Source organism: Arachis hypogaea, chromosome 6 (assembly GCF_003086295.3).
Source record: "Arachis hypogaea cultivar Tifrunner chromosome 6, arahy.Tifrunner.gnm2.J5K5, whole genome shotgun sequence".
In the NCBI taxonomy this organism is placed as follows: Eukaryota; Viridiplantae; Streptophyta; class Magnoliopsida; order Fabales; family Fabaceae; genus Arachis; species Arachis hypogaea.
The window spans coordinates 60,223,701-60,233,364 of NC_092041.1; the positions used below are offsets into that span (position 1 = coordinate 60,223,701).

The 9,664-nt window shown below is 38.5% G+C and overlaps 1 non-coding gene across 1 annotated transcript; it reads right to left on the minus strand.

Moving 5' to 3' along the window:
• Nucleotides 1–8,904: 8,904 nt before the first annotated feature.
• Nucleotides 8,905–9,012, minus strand: LOC112699711 (small nucleolar RNA R71). Its single transcript, XR_003152653.1, has one exon. It is a non-coding gene; the product is annotated as a small nucleolar RNA R71 (small nucleolar RNA).
• Nucleotides 9,013–9,664: the final 652 nt, after the last annotated feature.

A 9,664-nucleotide genomic window follows, 5' to 3' on the forward strand; every position in this document is an offset into this window, starting at 1 on the left:
TTTGAATGCTTATTGTTTCTGATTCAATTTCTGCTCAATCAATTGTTGCAATTTACTTTCTCTTTGTTTAGATTCTGCAATCCCAGTCCTCAAATCCCTTTTACATTCAAGCAATTTACATTTCTTGTCATTTAAGTTACTGCAATTTATATTTCTTGCACTTTAAGTTTCAGTCATTTAATTTCTTGTTCTTTTAGATTCAGTTTATTTACTTTCCTGTTCTTTAATTTACTGCAATTTCCCCTCTCCCTTTACATTTCAAGCAATTTATCTTCTGTTAAATACAACCCACTCAACCAAAACTTGATTCGCTTAACTAAATCAACCACTAAACTAAAATTGCTCAATCCTTCAATCCCTGTGGGATCGACCTCACTCATGTGAGTTATTATTACTTGATGCGACCCGGTACACTTGCCGGTGAGTTTTGTGTTGGATCGTTTTCCACACACCAGAACTCATTGGAGGCCAGTGGACGCCCAGTGAGGCCTTCCTCAGTGGCGTTCACTGCCTCTTCCTGCTCCCAAAATTCGGCCATGTTGATGGCCTTGCACTCTCCTTTTGGATTTTCTTCTGTATTGCTTGGAAGAGTACTAGGAGGGAGTTCAGTAATTTTCTTGCTCAGCTGACCCACTTGTCCCTCCAAATTTCTAATGGAGGACCTTGTTTCAGTCATGAAACTTTGAGTGGTTTTGATCAGATCAGAGACCATGGTTGCTAAGTCAGAGTTATTCTGCTTAGAACTCTCTGTCTGTTGCTGAGAAGATGATGGAAAAGGCTTGCTATTGCTAAACCTGTTTCTTTCACCATTATTGTTGTTGAAACCTTGTTGAGGTCTCTGTTGATCCTTCCGTGAGAAATTTGGATGATTTCTCCATGAAGGATTATAGGTGTTTCCATAGGGTTCTCCCATGTAATTCACCTCTTCCATTGAAGGGTTCTCAGGATCATAGGCTTCTTTCTCAGATGAAGCCTCCTTAGTACTGCTTGGTGCATTTTGCATTCCAGACAGACTTTGAGAAATCATATTGACTTGTTGAGTCAATATTTTATTCTGAGCCAATATGGCATTCAGAGTGTCAATCTCATGAACTCCTTTCTTCTGACTAGTCCCATTGTTCACAGGATTTCTTTCAGAAATGTACATGAATTGGTTATTTGCAACCATTTCAATCAGTTCTTGAGCTTCAGTAGGCGTCTTCTTCAGATGAAGAGATCCTCCTGCAGAGCTATCCAAAGACATCTTGGATAGTTCAGAGAGACCATCATAGAAAATACCTATGATGCTCCATTCAGAAAGCATATCAGAAGAACACTTTCTGATTAATTGTTTGTATCTTTCCCAAGCTTCATAGAGGGATTCTCCTTCCTTCTGTCTGAAGGTTTGGACTTCCACTCTAAGCTTACTCAATTTTTGAGGTGGAAAGAACTTTGCCAAGAAGGCATTGACTAGCTTTTCCCAAGAGTCCAGGCTTTCTTTAGGTTGTGAGTCCAACCATGTCCTAGCTCTGTCTCTTACAGCAAAAGGGAATAGCATAAGTCTGTAGACCTCAGGGTCAACCCCATTAGTCTTGACAGTGTCACAGATTTGCAAGAATTCAGCTAAAAACTGATGAGGATCTTCCAATGGAAGTCCATGGAACTTGCAATTCTGTTGCATTAGAGAAACTAATTGAGGCTTAAGCTCATAGTTGTTTGCTCCAATGGCAGGGATAGAGATGCTTCTCCCATAGAAATCGGGAGTAGGTGCAGTAAAGTCACCCAGCACCTTCCTTGCATTGTTGGCATTGTTGTTTTCGGCTGCCATGTGTTCTTCTTCTTTGAAGAATTCGGTCAGGTCCTCTAAAGAGAGTTGTGCTTTGGCTTCTCTTAGCTTTCTCTTCAAGGTCCTTTCAGGTTCAAGGTCTGCCTCAACAAGAATGCTTTTGTCTTTGCTCCTGCTCATAAGAAAGAGAAGAGAACAAGAAAATGTGGAATCCTCTATGTCACCGTATAGAGATTCCTTGAAGTGTCAGAGGAAAAGAAGAGTAGAAGACAGAAGTAGAAAATTCGAACTTATCAAAGAAGATGGAGTTCGAATTTTGCATTAAGGAATAGTGTTAGTCCATAAATAGAAGGATGTGAGAAGAAGGGAAGCAATTTTCGAAAATTAAGTAAAAGATTTTGAAAACATTTTGAAAAACACTAATTGATTTTCGAAAACCAAGAGTGGAAAAGAAATCAAGTGATTTTTGAAAAAGATTTTGAAATTAGAAATCAAAAAGATTTGATTGAAAATTATTTTGAAAAAGATGTGGTTAAGAAGATATGATTGATTTTAAAAAGATGTGATTGAGAAGATATGATTTGAAAAACATTTTAAAAGATTTGATTTTGAAAATTAATGACTTGGCTATCAAGAAAAGGTATGATTCAAACATTAAACCTCTCTCAACAGAAAAGGCAACATACTTGAAATGTTGAATCAAATCATTAATTGATAGCAAGTATCTTTGAAAAAGGAAAGAAATTGATTTTGAAAGCATATTATTGAAAAGATATGATTTGAAAAAGATTTGATTTTGAAAAACTTTGAAAACCTGAAAAAAATTGCATTAAAAAACAGAATCTTCCCTCTTGTGCCATCCTGGCGTTAAACGCCCAGAATGGTGCACATTCTGGCGTTTAACGCCCAAAAATCTACCCTTTTGGGCGTTAAACGCCCAGCCAGGTACCCTGGCTGGCGTTTAAACGCCGGTCTGTCTTCCTTACTGGGCATTTTAAACGCCCAGCTTTTTCTGTGCAATTCCTCTGCAGAATGTTCTGAATCTTCAATTCTCTGTATTATTGACTTGAAAAGACACAAATTAAAAAAAAATATTTTTGGATTTTTAATAATGAAGAATAATCAAAATGCAACTAAAATCAAATAACAATGCATGCAAGACACCAAACTTAGCAGTTTGTATACTGCTGACACTAATGAGACACATAAACACTCAAGTCAAAAGAATTCAAAGATCAGAGTAAGAAATCATCAAGAATTACTTGATGATCCTTAAGACACATGAATGAATGTATGCAATTGACACCAAACTTAAAATGAAACACTAGACTCAAAAATATTTTTGGATTTTATGATTTTGTAAAATTTTTTTTTTGTGCTTTTTTTTCGAAAATAAAGTGGAAAAAGGTATCAAAATTCTTAATGAGAATTCCAGGAATCATGCAATGTTAGTCTAAAGCTTCAGTCTAAAAGAATTAGACATGGTCAGCCAAGCTTCAGCAGAACATTGCATTCAAGAGCTAAATTAATGAAGATCAATCAGCTTTGGTGATGATAAGAGCATCACCTTGAAACACTAGAATTCGTTCTTAAGAACTCTGAAGAAAAAAAATACCTAATCTAAGCAACAAGATGAACCGTCAGTTGTCCAAACTGAACAATCCCCGGCAACGGCGCCAAAAACTTGGTGCGCGAAATTGTGAACAATACTTTTCACAACTCTCATAATCCCCGGTCATGAACCCCAAAAACTTGGTGTTCAATACCATGGCATTACACAACTTCGCACAACTAACCAGCAAGTGCACTGGGTCGTCCAAGTAATAAACCTTACGCGAGTAAGGGTCGATCCCACGGAGATTGTTAGTATGAAGCAAGCTATGGTCATCTTGTAAATCTTAGTCAGGCAAACTCAAATGGATATGGTGATGAACGCATAGAAACATAAAGATAGAGATAGAGATACTTATGTAATTCATTGGTAGGAACTTCAGATAAGCGCATGATGATGCCTTCCCTTCCGTCTCTCTGCTTTCCTACTGTCTTCATCCAATCCTTCTTACTCCTTTCCATGGCAAGCTTATGTAGGGTTTCACCGTTGTCAGCGGCTACCTCCCATCCTCTCAGTGAAAATGTTCCTATGCTCTGTCACAGCATGGCTAATCATCTGTCGGTTCTCGGTCATGCCGGAATAGAATCCAGCGATTCTTTTGCGTCTGTCACTAACGCCCCGCCTGCTAGGAGTTTGAAGCACGTCACAGTCATTCAATCATTGAATCCTACTCAGAATACCGCAGACAAGGTTAGACCTTCCGGATTCTCTTGAATGCCGCCATCAGTTCTAGCCTATACCACGAAGACTCTGATCTCACAGAATGGTTGGCTCGGTTGTCAGGCGATCAACCATGCATCGTGCAATCAGGAATCCAAGAGATATTCACCCAATCGAAGGTAGAACGGAGGTGGTTGTCAGTCACACGTTCATAGGTGAGAATGATGATGAGTGTCACGGATCATCACATTCATCAAGTTGAAGAACAAGTGATATCTTAGAACAAGAACAAGCGGAATTGAATGGAAGAACAATAGTAATTGCATTAATACTTGAGGTACAGCAGAGCTCCACACCTTAATCTATGGTGTGTAGAAACTCCACCGTTGAAAGTACATAAAAACAAGGTCTAGGCATGGCCGTGAGGCCAGCCTCCCAATGATCTAAGAACTAGACGTCCAAAGATGATCTAGAGATCTAAAGTGATCAAAAGATGAAAATACAATAGTAAAAGGTCCTACTTATAGAGAACTAGTAGCCTAGGGTGTACAGAGATGAGTAAATGACATAAAAATCCACTTCCGGGCCCACTTGGTGTGTGCTTGGGCTGAGCAATGAAGCATTTTCGTGTAGAGACTCTTCCTGGAGTTAAACGCCAGCTTTTATGCCAGTTTGGGCGTTTAACTCCCATTTTGGTGCCAGTTCCGGCGTTTAACGCTGGAATTCCTGAGGGTGACTTTGAACGCCGGTTTGGGCCATCAAATCTTGGGCAAAGTATAAACTATCATATATTGCTGGAAAGCCCAGGATGTCTACTTTCCAAAGCCGTTGAGAGCGCGCCAATTGGGTATCTGTAGCTCCAGAAAATCCTCTTCGAGTGCAGGGAGGTCAGAATCCAACAGCATCTGCAGTCCTTTTTAGTCTCTGAATCAGATTTTTGCTCAGGTCCCTCAATTTCAGCCAGAAAATACCTGAAATCACAGAAAAACACACAAACTCATAGTAAAGTCCAGAAAAGTGAAGTTTGACTAAAAACTAATAAAAATATACTAAAAACTAATAAAAATATACTAAAAACTAACTAGATCATACTAAAAACATACTAAAAACAATGCCAAAAAGCGTACAAATTATCCGCTCATCAGGAGGCCACAACCAAACTCTAAGTTTGGTGTTGAGAAGCCCCCATATTCAAACTCTATGTTTGGTGTTGGGAGGCCCTCATCATGCTCTAAACATCTGTGAGGCTTCATGAAAGCCATTGTCAAGCTAGTGACATTATAATTTATTGAGAAGTGCTTGTTGGGAGGCAACCCAATTTTTATTTATCTAATTTTATTTTATTTTCATTGTTCTTTTATGTTTTATTAGGTTCATGATCATGTGGAGTCACGAAAAAAATATTAAAATTAAAAACAGAATCAAAAACAGCAGAAGAAAAATCACACCCTGGAGGAAGGACTTACTGGCGTTTAGACGCCAGTAAGGAGCATCTGGCCAGCGTTCAACGCCAGAACAGAGCATAGATCTGGCGTTGAACGCCAGAAACAAGCAACATCCCGGCGTTCAAACGCCATGAATGCACCCTGAGGAGAGCTAGTGTTGAACGCCAGAAACAAGTATGGAACTGGCGTTCAACGCCAGAAACATGCTGCACATGGGCGTTGAACGCCTAGAACATGCATCACTTCGACGTTTAAATGCCAGAATTGCATGGAAAGGAATTTTACATGCCTAATTGGTGTAGGGATGTAAATCCTTGACACCTCAGGATCTGTGGACCCCATAGGATCATCTCAGGTTCTGTTGACCCCCACAGGATCCCCACCTACCATATTCTCACCTTACCTCCTAATAATCCTATAACACACTTTCCCAAAAACCCTTAACCAATCACCTCAATCTCTCTTCCCAATTACCCCCTTCACCACTCACATCCATCCACTCTTCCCTATAAACCCCACCTACCTTCAAAATTCAAATTTCTTTCCCACCCAAACCCACCTTAAATGGCCGAACCTACTCCCTCTCCCCTCACTATATAAACCCCTCTATTCTTCTTCATTTTCACACAACACAATACTCTCTTCTCCTTTTTGGCCGAATACACCTCTCCCCCTCTCCTCCATATTTTCTTCTTCTTCTTCTTGTCTTCTTTCATCTCTTACTCGAGGGCGAGCAATATTCTAAGTTTGGTGTGGTAAAAACATAGCTGTTTTGTTTTTCCATAACCATTGATGGCACCTAAGGCCGGATAATCCTCTAGAAAAGGGAAAGGGAAGACAAAAGCTTCTACCTCCGAGTCATAGGAGATGGAAAAATTCATCTCCAAAGCCCATCAAGACCACTTCTATCATGTTGTGGCCAAGAAGAAGGTGATCCCTGAGGTCCCTTTCAAGCTCTGAGTATCCAGAAATCTGACATGAGATCCAAAGAAGAGGTTGGGAAGTTCTAACCAACCCCATCCAACAAGTTGGAATCTTAATGGTTCAAGAGTTCTATGCCATTGCATGGATCACTAGGAACCATGATCAAAGTAAGAACCCAAACCCAAAGAATTATCTTACAATGGTTCGGGAGAAATACTTAGATTTTAGTCCGAAAAATGTAAGGCTGGCGTTCAACTTGCCCATGATGCAAGGAGATGCACGCCCCTACACTAGAAGGGTCAACTTTAATCAAAGGTTGGACCAAGTCCTTATAGACATATGGGTGGAAGGAGCTCAACGGAAAATAGATTCCAAAGGCAAGCCAGTTCAACTAAGAAGACTGGACCTCAAGCCTGTGGCTAGAGGATGGTTGGAGTTCATCCAATGCTCCCTCATTCCCATTAGCAACCGACAAGTTTTTGGCGCTGTTGCCGGGGATTGTTTGAGTTTGGACAACTGACGGTTCATCTTGTTTCTTAGATTAGGTATTTTTCAGAATTTTTAAGAATGAATTCTAGTGTTTCAAGGTGATGTTCTTATCATCACCAAAGCTGATTGATCTTCATCAATTTAGCTCTTGAATACATTGTCCTGCTAAAGCTTGGCTAGCCATGTCTAATTCCTTTAGACTGAAGCTTTAGACTAACATTGCATGATTCCTGGAATTCTTATTAAAAGTTTTGATCCTTTTTATTTTCTTTTTCCACATAATTTTCGAAAAAACCAAAAAAATTACAAAATCATAAAAACCAAAAATATTTCTTGTTTGAGTCTAGTGTCTAATTTTAAGTTCGGTGTCAATTGCATGTTTCTGTTCTTCTTGCATTTATCATGTGTCTTCATTGATCTTCAAGTTGTTCTTGATGATTTACTTGCTCTTATCTTTAAATTCTCTTGTCTTGAGTGTTTTGTTGTTTCTCATATGCATTCTCAATTTGTTAGTGTCAGTAGTATACAAACTTCTATGTTTGGTGTCTTGCATGCATTGTTTATTTGATTTTAGTTGCATTTTGATATTTCCTCATCATTAAAAATCCAAAAAAATTTTTAATTTGCATCTTTTCAAGTCAATAATGCAGAGAATTGAAGATTCAGAACATACAGCAGAGGAATTACACAGAAAAAGCTGGGCGTTCAAAACGCCCAGTGAAGAAGGAAAACTGGCGTTTAAACACCAGCCAGGGCACCTGGCTGGGCGTTTAACGCCCAAAAGGGTAGCATTTTGGGCGTTAAACGCCAGAATGTATACCACTCTGGGCGTTTAACGCCAGGATGGCACAAGAGGGAAGATTTTGTTTTTAATTCAATTTTTTTTTCAAGTTTTCAAAATTTTTCAAAATCAAATATTTTTCAAATCATATCTTTTCAATCATATATTTTCAAAATCAATTTCTTTCCATTTTCAAAAATACTTGCTAACAATTAATGATTTGATTTAACATTTCAAGTATGTTGCCTTTTCTGTTGAGAAAGGTTTAATGTTTGAATCATATCTTTTCTTGTTAGCCAAGTCATTGATTTTAAAAATCAAATTTTTTAAATTGTTTTTCCAAATCATATCTTCTCAATCATATCTTTTTAAAACTATATCTTTTCAATGATATCTTTTTAATCACATCTTTTTCAAAATAAGTTTTCAATCACATCTTTTTGATTTCTAATTTCAAAATCTTTTTCAAAAAAAAAACACCTTATCTCTTTCCCAATCATATTTTTCGAAAATCATTCTTCAATTTTTCAAAATGTTTTTAAAATATTTTTAATTTATTTTCGAAAATTCTTCCCTTCTTCTCACATCCTAATTCTTCTACCTCCTCCTTCTATTCCTCTGACATCTCAAGGAATCTCTATACTGTGACATAGAGGATTCCATATTTTCTTGTTCTCTTCTCTTTCATATGAGCAGGAGCAAAGACAAAAGCATTCTTGTTGAGGCTGACCCTGAACCTGAAAGGACCTTGAAGCGAAAGCTAAGAGAAGCTAAAGCACAACTCTCTGTAGAGGACCTAACAGAATTCTTCAAAGAAGAAGACATGGCAGCCGAAAACAACAACAATGCCAACAATGCAAGGAAGGTGCTGGGTGACTTTACTGCACCTACTCCCGACTTCTATGGGAGAAGCATCTCTATCCCTGCCATTGGAGCAAACAACTTTGAGCTTAAGCCTCAATTAGTTTCTCTAATGCAATAGAATTGCAAGTTCCATGGACTTCCATTGGAAGATCCTCATCAGTTTTTAGCTGAGTTCTTACAAATCTGTGACACTGTCAAGACTAATGGGGTTAACCCTGAGGTCTACAGACTTATGCTATTCCCTTTTGCTATAAGAGATAGAGTTAGGATATGGTTGGACTCACAACCTAAAGAAAGCCTGAACTCTTGGGAAAAGCTAGTCAATGCCTTCTTGGCAAAGTTCTTTCCACCTCAAAAATTGAGTAAGCTTAGAGTGAAAGTCTAAACCTTCAGACAGAAGGAAGGTGAATCCCTCTATGAAGCTTCGGAAAGATACAAACAATTGATCAAAAAGTGTCCTTCTGATATGCTTTCTGAATGGAGCATCATAGGTATCTTCTATGATGGTCTGTCTGAACTATCCAAGATGTCATTGGATAGCTCTGCTAGAGGATCTCTTCATCTGAAGAAGACGCCTGAAGAAGCTCAAGAACTCATTGAAATGGTTGCAAATAACCAATTCATGTACACTTCTGAAAGGAATCCTGTGAACAATGGGACGAATCAGAAGAAAGGAGTTCTTGAGATTGATACTCTGAATGCCATACTGGCTCAGAACAAAATATTGACTCAGCAAGTCAATATGATTTCTCAAAGTCTGTCTGGAATACAAGCTGCACCAGGCAGTACTAAGGATGCTTCATTTGAAGAAGAAGCTTATGATCCTGAGAACCCTTTAATGGAAGAGGTGAATTACATGGGAGAATCCTATGGAAACACCTATAATCCTTCATGGAGAAATCATCCAAATCTCTCATGGGAGGATCAACAGAGACCTCAACAAGGTTTCAACAACAATAATGGTGGAAGAAATAGGTTTAGCAATGGCAAGCCTTTTCCATCATCTTCTTAGCAACAGAGAGAGAATTATAAGCAGAACTCCTCTGACTTAGTAACCATGGTCTCTGACCTAATCAAAACCACTCAAAGTTTCATAACTGAAACAAGGTCCTCCATTAGAAACT